The sequence below is a fragment of the Oncorhynchus gorbuscha genome, linkage group LG01 (assembly GCF_021184085.1).
Source record: "Oncorhynchus gorbuscha isolate QuinsamMale2020 ecotype Even-year linkage group LG01, OgorEven_v1.0, whole genome shotgun sequence".
In the NCBI taxonomy this organism is placed as follows: domain Eukaryota; kingdom Metazoa; phylum Chordata; class Actinopteri; order Salmoniformes; family Salmonidae; genus Oncorhynchus; species Oncorhynchus gorbuscha.
Genome location: NC_060173.1, coordinates 118,454,129 through 118,467,479, shown reverse-complemented (window position 1 = coordinate 118,467,479; position 13,351 = coordinate 118,454,129). Strand labels below are relative to the sequence as shown.

The 13,351-nt window shown below is 46.8% G+C and overlaps 1 pseudogene; it reads right to left on the bottom strand.

The window, feature by feature from the left end:
* Positions 1-5,342: 5,342 nt before the first annotated feature.
* LOC124031363 lies at positions 5,343-7,242 on the bottom strand (annotated as a pseudogene).
* Positions 7,243-13,351: the final 6,109 nt, after the last annotated feature.

Below are 13,351 nucleotides of genomic sequence, written 5' to 3'. Positions count from 1 at the left end.
CAGGAGAACGAACAGTACCGAGGTCTACTCTACAGGAGAACAACAGTACCACAGGTCTACTCTACCAGTAACAGAGAACAACAGTACCAGGTCTACTTACAGGAGAACAACAGTACCAGGTCTACTCTACAGAGAACAACAGTACCAGGTCTACTCTACCAGTAACAGGAGAACAACAGTACCAGGTCTACTCTACAGGAGAACAACAGTACCAGGTCTACTCTACAGGAGAACAACAGTACCAGGTCTACTCTGCAGGGAGAACAACAGTGCCACAGCAGTTGCTCATTCTTAAGCAGGAAAGAGTAGAAACAAAATGTATGCTCCAGGTTCTTTTTACTCCCACAGGAGAACATAGCGTTCTTGAGTGTCTACTCTACAGGAGAAATGTAAATGTGGGGTACAGTACCAGGCCTGTCTACCTTCCCTGAATAATAAAGTAATACGGCCAGGAGAGAATAAGGAGTACTCGTTGTGCTCACTTTCATAGGAGAGGAGAAACAGCAACAGAGCAGGGTTCATTTCTGCACAGTAATGAGTAAGAATACTATCAACAGTGTTTACACAGCAAGCTCTTTACTTTACAGGAGAGGAAAGAACAACAACAGTAAGCCATAGGTTTCCATTTACATAGGAGAGAACAACAGTACCAGGTCTACTCTACCAGTAACAGGAGAACAACGGTACCAGGTCTCTACAGGAGAACAACGGTACCAGGTCTACTCTACAGGAGAACAACGGTACCAGAGGTCTACTCCTACAGGAGAACAACAGTACCAGGTCTACTCTACAGGAGAACAACAGTACCAGGTCTACTCTACCAGTAACAGAGAACAACAGTACCAGGTCTACTCTACAGGAGAACAACAGTACCAGGTCTACTCTACAGGAGAACAACAGTACCAGAGAACAACAGTCTACTCTACAGGAGAACAGGAGAACAACAGTAACAGGTCTCCAGGCCAGTAACAGGAGAACAACAGTACCAGGTCTACTCTACCAGTAACAGGAGAACAACAGTACCAGGTCTACTCTACAGGAGAACAACAGTACCAGGTCTACTCTACAGGAGAACAACAGTACCAGGTCTACTCTACCAGTAACAGGAGAACAACAGTACCAGGTCTACTCTACAGGAGAACAACAGTACCAGGTCTACTCTACCAGTAACAGGAGAACAACAGTACCAGGTCTACTCTACAGGAGAACAACAGTACCAGGTCTACTCTACAGGAGAACAACAGGGAGAACAACAGTACCAGGTCTACTCTACAGGAGAACAACGGTACCAGGTCTACTCTACCAGGAGAACAACAGTACCAGGTCTACTCTACAGGGGAGAACAACAGTACCAGGTCTACTCTACCAGTTACAGGAGAACAACAGTACCAGGTCTACTCTGCAGGAGAACAACAGTACCAGGTCTACTCTACAGGAGAACAACAGTACCAGGTCTACTCTACAGGAGAACAACAGTACCAGGTCTACTCTACAGGAGAACAACAGTACCAGGTCTACTCTGTAACAGGAGAACAACAGTACCAGGTCTACTCTACAGGAGAACAACAGTACCAGGTCTACTCTACCAGTAACAGGAGAACAACAGTACCAGGTCTACTCTACAGGAGGTCTACTCTACAAGAACAACAGTACCAGGTCTACTCTACCAGTAACAGGAGAACAACAGTACCAGGTCTAGGTCTACTCTACAGGAGAACAACAGTACCAGGTCTACTCTACAGGAGAACAACAGTACCAGGTCTCTACTCTACAGGAGAACAACAGTACCAGGTCTACTCTACCAGTAACAGGAGAACAACAGTACCAGGTCTACTCTACAGGAGAACAACAGTACCAGGTCTACTCTACCAGGAGAACAACGGGTCTACTCTACAGGAGAACAGGTCTACTCTACAGGAGAACAACAGTACCAGGTCTACTCTACAGGAGAACAACAGTACCAGGTCTACTCTACAGGAGAACAACAGTACCAGGTCTCTACTCTAGGAGAACAACGGTAGGGAGAACAACAGTACCAGGTCTACTCTACAGGAGAACAACAGTACCAGGTCTACTCTACCAGTAACAGGAGAAACAACAGTACCAGGTCTACTCTACCAGGGAGAACAACAGTACCAGGTCTACTCTACAGGAGAACAACAGTACCAGGTCTACTCTACAGGAGGAGACAACGGTACCAGGTCTACTCTACAGGAGAACAACAGTACCAGGTCTACTCTACCAGTAACAGGAGAACAACAGTACCAGGTCTACTCTACAGGAGAACAACAGTACCAGGTCTACTCTACAGGAGAACAACAGTACCAGGTCTACTCTACAGGAGAACAACAGTACCAGGTCTACTCTACAGGAGAACAACAGTACCAGGTCTACTCTACAGGAGAACAACAGTACCAGGTCTACTCTACCAGTAACAGGAGAACAACAGTACCAGGTCTACTCTACAGGAGAACAACAGTACCAGGTCTACTCTACAGGAGAACAACAGTACCAGGTCTACTCTACAGGAGAACAACAGTACCAGGTCTACTCTACAGGAGAACAACAGTACCAGGTCTACTCTACCAGTATCAGGAGAACAACAGTACCAGGTCTACTCTACAGGAGAACAACAGTACCAGGTCTACTCTACCAGTTACAGGAGAACAACAGTACCAGGTCTACTCTACAACAGTTACAGGAGAACAACAGTACCAGGTCTACTCTACAGGAGAACAACGGTACCAGGTCTACTCTACAGGAGAACAACAGTACCAGGTCTACTCTACAGGAGAACAGTAACAGGAGAACAACAGTACCAGGTCTACTCTACAGGAGAACAACAGTACCAGGTCTACTCTACAGGAGAACAACAGTACCAGGTCTACTCTACAGGAGACCAACAGTACCAGGTCTACTCTACAGGAGAACAACAGTACCAGGTCTACTCTACCAGGAGAACAACAGTACCAGGTCTACTCTACAGGGAGAACAGGAGTACCAGGTCAGGTCTACAGGAGAACAACAGTACCAGGTCTACTCTACCAGTAACAGGAGAACAACAGTACCAGGTCTACTCTACAGGAGAACAACAGTACCAGGTCTACTCTACAGGAGAACAACAGTACCAGGTCTACTCTACAGGAGAACAACAGTACCAGGTCTACTCTACAGGAGAACAACAGTACCAGGTCTACTCTACAGGAGAACAACAATACCAGGTCTACTCTACCAGTAACAGGACAACAACAGTACCAGGTCTACTCTACCAGTAACAGGAGAACAACAGTACCAGGTCTACTCTACCAGTAACAGGAGAACAACAGTACCAGGTCTACTCTACAGGAGAACAACAGTACCAGGTCTACTCTACAGGAGAACAACAGTACCAGGTCTACTCTACAGGAGAACAACAGTACCAGGTCTACTCTACCAGTAACAGAGAACAACAGTACCAGGTCTACTCTACAGGAGAACAACAGTACCTAGGTCTACTCTACAGGATCAGGAGAACAACAGTACCAGGTCTACTCTACAGGAGAACAACAGTACCAGGTCTACTCTACAGGAGAACAACGGTACCAGGTCTACTCTACAGGAGAACAACAGTACCAGGTCTACTCTGCAGTATCAGGAGAACAACAGTACCAGGTCTACTCTACCAGTAACAGGAGAACAACAGTACCAGGTCTACTCTACAGGAGACCAACAGTACCAGGTCTACTCTACAGGAGACCAACAGTACCAGGTCTACTCTACAGGAGACCAACAGTACCAGGTCTACTCTACAGGAGAACAACAGTACCAGGTCTACTCTACAGGAGAACAACAGTACCAGGTCTACTCTACAGGAGAACAACAGTACCAGGTCAACTCTACAGGAGAACAACAGTACCAGGTCTACTCTACCAGTAACAGGAGAACAACGGTACCAGGTCTACTCTACAGGAGAACAACAGTACCAGGTCTACTCTACCAGTAACAGGAGAACAACGGTACCAGGTCTACTCTACAGGAGAACAACAGTACCAGGTCTACTCTACAGGAGAACAACAGTACCAGGTCTACTCTACAGGAGAACAACAGTACCAGGTCTACTCTACAGGAGAACAACAGTACCAGGTCTACTCTACCAGTAACAGGAGAACAACAGTACCAGGTCTACTCTACAGGAGAACAACAGTACCAGGTCTACTCTACAGGAGAACAACAGTACCAGGTCTACTCTACAGGAGAACAACAGTACCAGGTCTACTCTACCAGGAGAACAACAGTACCAGGTCTACTCTACAGGAGAACAACAGTACCAGGTCTACTCTACAGGAGAACAACAGTACCAGGTCTACTCTACAGGAGAACAACACCAGGTCTATTCCAGGTCTACTCTACAGGAGAACAACAGTACCAGGTCTACTCTACAGGAGAACAACAGTACCAGGTCTACTCTACAGGAGAACAACAGTACCAGGTCTACTCTACAGGAGAACAACAGTACCAGGTCTACTCTACCAGTAACAGGAGAACAACAGTACCAGGTCTACTCTACAGGAGAACAACAGTACCAGGTCTACTCTACAGGAGAACAACAGTACCAGGTCTACTCTACAGGAGAACAACAGTACCAGGTCTACTCTACAGGAGAACAACAGTACCAGGTCTACTCTACAGGAGAACAACGGGAGAACAACAGTACCAGGTCTACTCTACAGGAGAACAACGGTACCAGGTCTACTCTACCAGGAGAACAACAGTACCAGGTCTACTCTACCAGTAACAGGAGAACAACAGTACCAGGTCTACTCTACAGGAGAACAACGGTACCAGGTCTACTCTACAGGAGAACAACGGTACCAGGGTCTACTCTACAGGAGAACAACAGTACCAGGTCTACTCTACAGGAGAACAACAGTACCAGGTCTACTCTACAGGAGAACAACAGTACCAGGTCTACTCTACAGGAGAACAACAGTACCAGGTCTACTCTACCAGTAACAGGAGATCCAATCAGAGGACACGTTTGTTGAGTATTGTAAGGCATTTATTCCTATGTGGTGCTCTACTTTGGACAAGGGCCTTTTTGGCTTCCTATTCTAGGGAATACTTTGACTTATGGGACCCGACCTATTACTTCTGGCTAATAACATATATTATATATTTTTTTTTATTATATAGATATTTCACATGGAATTGTGTGAACACATAATTATCTAACTGTCTAAGACAAATCTATTTAAATGTGCTTTTATTTCAGTATAACAGCCAACAAAAAAAGAACCCCAACATGTTTGTTTTTTTGTACAACAGTTCTTTATTAAAGTACATTATTTATGTTAAATTAGAGACAGTGACCATCCTTACATGTCTAGAAATATACATACTATATGAATAACTGCTAGGATCATAACATGGACTGATATAGTCCTGAATAACATGGAGGGTACTGTACTGAATAACATGGAGGTACTGTTCTGAATAACATGGAGGGTACTGTACTGAATAACATGGAGGATACTGTACGGAATAACATGGAGGATACTGTACGGAATAACATGGACGATATAGTCCTGAATAACATGGAGGGTACTGTACTGAATAACATGGAGGGTACTGTTCTGAATAACATGGAGGGTACTGTACTGAATAACATGGAGGATACTGTACGGAATAACATGGAGGATACTGTGCGGAATAACATGGAGGGTACTGTACTGAATAACATGGAGGATACTGTACTGAATAACATGGAGGGTACTGTACGGAATAACATGGAGGTACTGTACTGAATAACATGGAGGGTACTGTACTGAATAACATGGAGGATACTGTACTGAATAACATGGACGATATAGTCCTGAATAACATGGAGGGTACTGCTGAATAACATGGAGGTACTGTTCTGAATAACATGGAGGGTACTGTACTGAATAACATGGAGGATACTGTACGGAATAACATGGAGGATACTGTACGGAATAACATGGAGGGTACTGTACTGAATAACATGGAGGATACTGTACTGAATAACATGGAGGTATTGTATGCGGAATAACATGGAGGTACTGTACTGAATAACATGGAGGTACTGTACTGAATAACATGGAGGATACTGTACTGAATAACATGGACGATATAGTCCTGAATAACATGGAGGTACTGTACTGAATAACATGGAGGTACTGTTTCTGAATAACATGGAGGGTACTGTACTGAATAACATGGAGGATACTGTACGGAATAACATGGAGGATACTATGCGGAATAACATGGAGGTACTGTACTGAATAACATGGAGGATACTGTACTGAATAACATGGAGGGTACTGTACGGAATAACATGGAGGGTACTGTACTGAATAACATGGAGGGTACTGTACTGAATAACATGGAGGATACTGTACTGAATAACATGGAGGATACTGTTCTGAATAACATGGAGGGTACTGTACTGAATAACATGGAGGATACTGTACGGAATAACATGGAGGATACTGTACGGAATAACATGGAGGTACTGTACTGAATAACATGGAGAATACTGTCGGAATAACATGGAGGATACTGTGCGGAATAACATGGAGGGTACTGTACTGAATAACATGGAGGGTACTGTACTGAATAACATGGAGGGGTGCTGTACTGAATAACATGGAGGTACTGTACTGAATAACATGGAGGTGCTGTACTGAATAACATGGAGGGTACTGTACTGAATAACATGGAGGTACTGTACTGAATAACATGGAGGGTACTGTATTGAATAACATGGAGGATACTGTACTGAATAACATGGAGGGTACTGTACTAGATAACATGGAGGGTACTGTACTGAATAACATGGAGGATACTGTACTGAATAACATGGAGGATACTGTACTGAATAACATGGAGGATACTGTACTGAATAACACGGAGGTACTGTACTGAATAACATGGAGGGTACTGTACTGAATAACACGGAGGGTACTGTAGTGAATAACACGGAGGTACTGTACTGAATAACACGGAGGGTACTGTACTGAATAACACGGAGGGTACTGTACTGAATAACATGGAGGGTGCTGTACTGAATAACATGGAGGGGTACTGTACGGAATAACATGGAGGGTACTGTACGGAATAACATGGAGAGTGCTGTACTGAATAACATGGAGGGGTACTGTACTGAATAACATGGAGGTACTGTGCTGAATAACATGGAGGTACTGTACGGAATAACATGGAGGGTACTGTACGGAATAACATGGAGGTGCTGTACTGAATAACATGGAGGTACTGTGAATAACATGGAGGTACTGTACTGAATAACATGGAGGCTACTGTAGTGAATTTTTTTCCCTTGGGCAAACTTTGTCAATATTGTTGCATCTAAAATGTTATTTATACTCTTTCTGTATTTAAATACATGTTAATATATAATATACTATTCTGATATTGCAACATCATTATGAATTCCTGAGTTAGTCGTTTGACTATTTCTGGTCAGCTGGTCAGTCAGTCAGCCAGCTAGTCAGTCAGCCAGCTAGTCAGTCAGCTAGTCAGTCAGCTAGTCAGTCAGCTGGTCAGTCAGCCAGCTAGTCAGCCAGCTAGTCAGTCAGCTAGTCAGCCAGCCGCTAGTCAGTCAGCCAGCCAGCTAGTCAGCCAGCTAGTCAGTCAGCTAGTCAGCCAGCCAGCTAGTCAGTCAGCCAGCTGGTCAGCCAGCCAGCCAGCTAGTCAGCCAGCCAGCTAGTCAGCCAGCTAGTCAGTCAGCTAGTCAGCCAGCCAGCTAGTCAGTCAGCCAGCTGCAGTCAGGTCAGCCAGCCAGCTAGTCAGTCAGCCAGCTAGTCAGCCAGCCAGCTAGTCAGCCAGCTAGTCAGTCAGCTAGTCAGCCAGCCAGCTAGTCAGTCAGCCAGCTAGTCAGTCAGCTAGTCAGCCAGCCAGCTAGTCAGTCAGCCAGCCAGCTAGTCAGCCAGCTAGTCAGTCAGCTAGTCAGCCAGCCAGCTAGTCAGTCAGCCAGCTAGTCAGTCAGCTAGTCAGCCAGCCAGCTAGTCAGTCAGCCAGCTAGTCAGTCAGCTAGTCAGCCAGCTAGTCAGTCAGCCAGCTAGTCAGTCAGCTAGTCAACCAGCCAGCTAGTCAGTCAGCTAGTCAGTCAGTCAGCCAGCTAGTCAGTCAGCTAGCCAGCCAGCTAGTCAGCCAGCTAGTCAGTCAGCCAGCTAGTCAGCCAGCTAGTCAGCCAGCCAGCTAGTCAGTCAGCCAGCTAGTCAGTCAGCCAGCTAGTCAGTCAGCTGTGGTAGTGCAGTGTGGTAACCATGACTATCTTCTGTGAGATGGCTGCTGGCAGGGTGTAGAGCAGCAGGGCGATGAACAGAGCTGTGATGAGCAGGACCAGAGCGATGATGATGTACTTCTTATAGTTCCCCAGATCAGGTGGAAGAAGCACTTAAAAGGGTTCACAAACCCGCGAGGGGAATGACGTGTCTGGCGGCTAGAGAGGGAGGGACAGAAAAAACACTTTAAACAGGGCTCAGAGTAGAGCTGCTGATCTAGGATCAGGTCTCCCGCTCTACGTAATCCTATTTACTATGAGCTAAATTATAAAACTGGTCCTAGATCTGCAGTTAAACGGGTTCGTGAAGCAGGAGGAGGACTTGTATGGAGAAGAATAAAGTTGATAGAATCGTTTTTGTAATTAGCCAATAAAATACATCATACTTGGGTTTTTCAGGAGTTCAGGCTCCTTGCAGGCTCGACCAACCGATTCTTCTCTGCCTCCTCTGATGTCACCAGGTGGAACTCCGCCTCTACTTTCCCCTGGAGACAACAACCAAAACATGTTACTACCCCTGAATCTCAAATCACCCCCTTCCTCTAGACAGTAGACACACCCCTTCCTCCTAGACAGTAGACACACCCCTAGCCCCTTCCTCCTAGACAGTAGACAACCCCTAGCCCCTTCCTCCTAGACAGTAGACAACCGCTAGCCCCTACCTCCTAGACAGTAGACACAACCCCTAGCCCCTACCTCTAGACAGTAGACACAACCCCTAGCCCCTACCTCTAGACAGTGACACAACCCCTAGCCCCTTCCTCCTAGACAGTAGACAAACCCCTAACCCCTTCCTCCTAGACAGTAGACAACCCCTAGCCCCTTCCTCCTAGACAGTAGACAACCCCTAGCCCCTTCCTCTAGACAGTAGACACCCCTAGCCCCTTCCTCCCTAGACAGTAGACAACCACTAGCCCCTTCCTCCTAGACAGTAGACAACCCCTAGCCCCTTCCTCCTAGACAGTAGACACCCCTAGCCCCTTCCTCCTAGACAGTAGACAACCCCTAGCCCCTTCCTCCTAGACAGTAGACAACCCCTAGCCCCTTCCTCCTAGACAGTAGACAACCACTAGCCCCTTCCTCCTAGACAGTAGACAACCACTAGCCCCTTCCTCCTAGACAGTAGACAACCCCTAGCCCCTTCCTCCTAAACAGTAGACAACCACTAGCCCCTTCCTCAGAGACAGTAAACAACCACTAGCCCTACCTCCTAGACAGTAGACAACCCTAGCCCCTTCCTCCTAGACAGTAGGCAACCCCTAGCCCCTTCCTCCTAGACAGTAGATAACCCTAACCCCTTCCTCCTGACAGTAGACAACCACTAGCCCATTCCTCCTAGACAGTAGACAACCCCTAGCCCCTTCCTCTAGACAGTGGACAACCCCTAGCCCCTTTCTCTAGACAGTAGACACAACCCCTAGCCCCTTCCTCCTAGACAGTAGACAATCCCTAGCCCTTCCTCCTAGACAGTAGACAACCCCTAGCCCCTACCTCCTAGACAGTAGACAACCCCTAGCCCCTTCCTCCTGAACCCCAGTAGACACAACCCCCTAGCCCCTTCCTCTAGACAGTAGACAACCCCTGGCCCCTACCTCCCTGGACAGTAGACAACCCCTAGCCCCTACCTCCTAGACAGTAGACACAACCCCTAGCCCCTTCCTCCTAGACAGACACAACCCCTAGCCCCTTCCTCCTAGACAGACACAACCCCTAGCCCCTTCCTCTAGACAGTAGACACCCCTAGCCCCTTCCTCTAGACAGTGACACCTAGCCCCTTCCTCATAGACAGTAGACACAGGTCTACCAGGTCTACTCTACCAGTAACAGGAGAACAACAGTACCAGGGTCTACTCTACCAGTAACAGGAGAACAACAGTACCAGGTCTACTCTACAGGAGAACAACAGTACCAGGTCTACTCTACAGGAGAACAACAGTACTAGATCTACTCTACAGGAGAACAACGGTACCAGGTCTACTCTACAGGAGAACAACAGTACCATGTCTACTCTACCAGTAACAGGAGAACAACAGTACCAGGTCTACTCTACCAGTAACAGGAGAACAACAGTACCAGGTCTACTCTGCAGGAGAACAACAGTACTAGGTCTGCTCTACAGGAGAACAACGGTACCAGGTCTACTCTACAGGAGAACAACAGTACCAGGTCTACTCTACAGGAGAACAACAGTACCAGGTCTACTCTGCAGGAGAACAGCAGTACCAGGTCTATTCTACAGGAGAACAACAGTACCAGGTCTACTCTACAGGAGAACAACAGTACCAGGTCTGCTCTACAGGAGAACAACGGTACCAGGTCTACTCTACAGGAGAACAACAGTACCAGGTCTACTCTACAGGAGAACAACAGTACCAGGTCTACTCTACAGGAGAACAACAGTACCAGGTCTATCTACAGGAGAACAGCAGTACCAGGTCTACTCTGCAGGAGAACAGCAGTACCAGGTCTACTCTACCAGTAACAGGAGAACAACAGTACCAGGTCTACTCTACAGTAACAGGAGAACAACAGTACCAGGTCTACTCTACCAGTAACAGGAGAACAACAGTACCAGGTCTACTCTGCAGGAGAACAGCAGTACCAGGTCTACTCTACAGGAGAACAACAGTACTAGATCTACTCTACAGGAGAACAACGGTACCAGGTCTACTCTACAGGAGAACAACAGTACCAGGTCTACTCTACCAGTAACAGGAGAACAGCAGTACCAGGTCTCTCTACCAGTAACAGGAGAACAACAGTACCAGGTCTACTCTACAGGAGAACAACAGTACCAGGTCTACTCTACAGGAGAACAACAGTACTAGGTCTACTCTACAGGAGAACAACGGTACCAGGTCTACTCTACAGGAGAACAACAGTACCAGGTCTACTCTGCAGGAGAACAACAGTACCAGGTCTACTCTACAGGAGAACAACAGTACCAGGTCTATTCTACAGGAGAACAACGGTACCAGGTCTACTCTACAGGAGAACAACAGTACCAGGTCTACTCTACAGGAGAACAACGGTACCAGGTCTACTCTACAGGAGAACAACAGTACCAGGTCTACTCTACAGGAGAACAACAGTAGGTCTACTCTACAGGAGAACAACGGTACCAGGTCTACTCTACCAGTAACAGGAGAACAACAGTACCAGGTCTACTCTACCAGTAACAGGAGAACAGCAGTACCAGGTCTACTCTACAGGAGAACAACAGTACCAGGTCTACTCTACAGGAGAACAACAGTACCAGGTCTGCTCTACCAGTAACAGGAGAACAACAGTACCAGGTCTACTCTACAGGAGAACAACAGTACCAGGTCTACTCTACCAGTAACAGGAGAACAACAGTACCAGGTCTACTCTACAGGAGAACAACAGTACCAGGTCTACTCTACAGGAGAACAACGGTACCAGGTCTACTCTACAGGAGAACAACAGTACCAGGTCTACTCTACCAGTAACAGGAGAACAACAGTACCAGGTCTACTCTACAGGAGAACAACAGTACCAGGTCTACTCTACAGGAGAACAACAGTACCAGGTCTACTCACAGGAGAACAACAGTACCAGGTCTACTCTACAGGAGAACAACAGTACCGGAGTCTACTCTACCAGTAACAGGAGAACAACAGTACCAGGTCTACTCTACAGGAGAACAACAGTACTAGGTCTACTCTACAGGAGAACAACAGTACCAGGTCTATTCTGCAGGAGAACAGCAGTACCAGGTCTACTCTACAGGAGAACAACAGTGCCCAGGTCTACTCTACAGGTAGAACAACGGTACCAGGTCTACTCTACAGGAGAACAACGGTACCAGGTCTACTCTACAGGAGAACAACAGTACCAGGTCTACTCTACAGGAGAACAACAGTACCAGGTCTACCTCCTACAGGAGAACAACAGTACCAGGTCTATTCTACAGAGAGAACAACAGTACCAGGTCTACTCTACAGGAGAACAACAGTACCAGGTCTACTCTACAGGAGAACAACGGTACCAGGTCTACTCTACAGGAGAACAACGGTACCAGGTCTACTCTAGCAGGAGAACAACAGTACCAGGTCTACTCTACAGAGAACAACAGTACCAGGTCTACTCTACAGGAGAACAACAGTACCAGGTCTACTCTACAGGAGAACAACAGTACCAGGTCTACTCTACCAGTAACAGGAGAACAACAGTACCAGGTCTACTCTACAGGAGAACAACAGTACCAGGTCTACTCTGCCAGTAACAGGAGAACAACAGTACCAGGTCTACTCTACAGGAGAACAACAGTACCAGGTCTACTCTACAGGAGAACAACAGTACCAGGTCTACTCTACAGGAGAACAACAGTACCAGGTCTACTCTACAGGAGAACAACAGTACCAGGTCTACTCTACAGGAGAACAACAGTACCAGGTCTACTCTACAGGAGAACAACAGTACCAGGTCTACTCTCCTAGACACAACCTAGCCCCTACCTCCTAGACAGTAGACAACCCCGAGCCCCTTCCTCCTAGACAGTAGACACAACCCCTAGCCCCTTCCTCCTAGACACAATAATATAATAATAATAATATAATAATAATATATAATAATAATATATGCCATTTAATAATATAATATATGCCATTTAGCAGACGCTTTTATCCAAAGCGACTTACAGTCATGTGTGCATACATTCTACATATGGGTGGTCCCGGGGATCGAACCCACTACCCTGGCGTTACAAGCGTCATGCTCTACCAACTGAGCTACACAGGACCACAACCTAGCCCCTACCTCCTAGACAGTAGACACAACCCCTAGCCCCTACCTCCTAGACAGTAGACAACCCCTAGCCCCTTCCTCCTAGACAGTAGACAACCCCTAGCCCCTTCCTCCTAGACAGTAGATAACCCCTAGCCCCTTCCTCCTAGACAGTAGACACAACCCCTAGCCCCTACCTTCTAGACAGCAGACACAACTCCTAGTCCCTAGACAGTAGACAACCCATAGCCCCTACCTCCTAGACAGTAGACACACATTTTAGTTAGTTGGATAGTTGTAAGC